The following is a 1,996-nucleotide window of genomic DNA, read 5'->3' as shown; positions in this document are numbered from 1 at the left end:
AAAAAACCTAGAGAAAAGAAGATCTAGGTTTTCTGGCTCTTGATACCATGAAGGAATATTGATTGTATTGAAGTGTTAACCTAATAAGGGAATACATGGGAGATATATATAGGAGATATAGGAAGGAGTACTAATCCTAATAAGACTAGGATTAAGGAGTACTAATCCTAATAGGACTAGGATTAGTACACAGTAAATACTAATATTATTTAATACTATTTACTTAATACTATTTGTTATTAAATAGAAACACATATGACATAATAATAAGTAATAACAGTATTTTCTTCCTATTACAACTGTTATGGGATAAAATTCATCAGTCTAGCCAATTGATTAAGTCCAAGTGGAGAAAAATAGAGAGATCGAGTTTTGACCTTTACAGTTAACTTAAAACATTATCTTTTAATAGATTTTTCGATTATAAGAAAATATCATTAGCTTAGCCAAGAAACTAAAGTAGATCACTAATATTCTTCAGAGGGTTCACAAAAATTAAATTGTAGTCGCTATTTTGTCTAAATTTAATTGTAATGTGCTAGAATATATAGAATATTTATTCTTTTTAGTGAAGGAAAAATGCTCTGAAAAATAATTTAATTTCATACTTTATTTTTTTTAATTAGCTAGAAATAAGCGAAACTAATTGCTTTTGAAGTAGAGAGGAGTGGCCTGATGAAACATACATAAACAAGTAAAATTTACTCAAACGATTGAATAACTCCGACATTGGTTGATAGGTTAAGAATTTAAATCGTGAAAATACTATAGATTCTCGCTCAAGAGAAAAAGTAAGAAGCTGAAATAAACCTTTGATTATTAGAGGGAGACATTTTTTTTTCTTTTCTTTTAGCATTGACTTCCACATATCTTATTTATTTCCAGCAGCTATTTAAATAATAATTAACAAAGATCCTAAATCTTATATAAGATATTAAGTTATGGATTAGTGGATTTGTGTTATGATCATTATAGGCATATTGTACATTGGTGTAACGACTAAGAACGCGCCAAATGGCAATCAGACATTGGCTATGCATGGTCTCTTGTATTTCAGGGAATGTAAATTACATTAGCAACCTTCATTTGATATTAATATTTTATTATGACAAGTACCAAAAGATAGGACTTAAATAAACTACGAAAAAAGAATGAATATTATACACGTATAACAAAGTGATACGAGAGTTCAGAGTCAAGAGTTAAATTTTAGAATTTCAAAAAAAAAAATTAATAAGGAATATTAAGTGTTTGTATCTAATTAAGTGTTTTTATTTCGAACCAGGTTCTTAGCCGTGTCAGTCTTTTCCTTTTTGGTGAACTTAACATTTTTCTGAAAAGCCTCAAATAAAGCTTTACATTGATTCTTTAAATGACCTGAGTTTCCACAATGAGTGCATAAACTTTTAGACATGTGAATAGTGTGTGACACAAGATTATTCTGTTTTTTAAAACCTATCCCACTTCGATTAGTGGTTTGCTTTTCTTGAATCTGAGTTAAAATTTCAGAGGACCTGGTCCATCTAAGATTTCTTTCCAGATCCAGTTTGGTATGATCAAGATTTTCTTGTAGCAACCTATTCCTTTCTGTTAAAGCTTGATATTTTATGGTTAACAATTTTATTTTTTCTTCTAGAGCTAATTGAAGTTCACTAGCAGAGTTTTTGCCCTTGTGACTTAACTCTGAGATTTTAATCTGTTCTTTTAATTTATTTTGAAGAAAGTGATTGTGTTTCTCAAGATTGTCATTGACTTCTCTTAAAGATGCATAGTTTTCCATCACTTGTTCTCTTTCAGAATTGACAGACTGATATGCATCTATAAGAGTACTCAATAAAGACTCTAGTTCCTTTTTAGAATATGATTCAATATTTACTTTGATGTGATGAAAACTTACCTTGCTTTGTTTGTCATCTTCTTCATCATCTTCAGAATCTGTTTCAGCAATGAGTGCAAGAAAATCATATTTATTTGATTGTTCTATTGCAAGTAGTGA

The sequence above is a fragment of the Solanum pennellii genome, chromosome 10, assembly GCF_001406875.1.
Source record: "Solanum pennellii chromosome 10, SPENNV200".
Taxonomy (NCBI): domain Eukaryota; kingdom Viridiplantae; phylum Streptophyta; class Magnoliopsida; order Solanales; family Solanaceae; genus Solanum; species Solanum pennellii.
Note: the sequence above shows the minus strand (reverse complement) of the source record.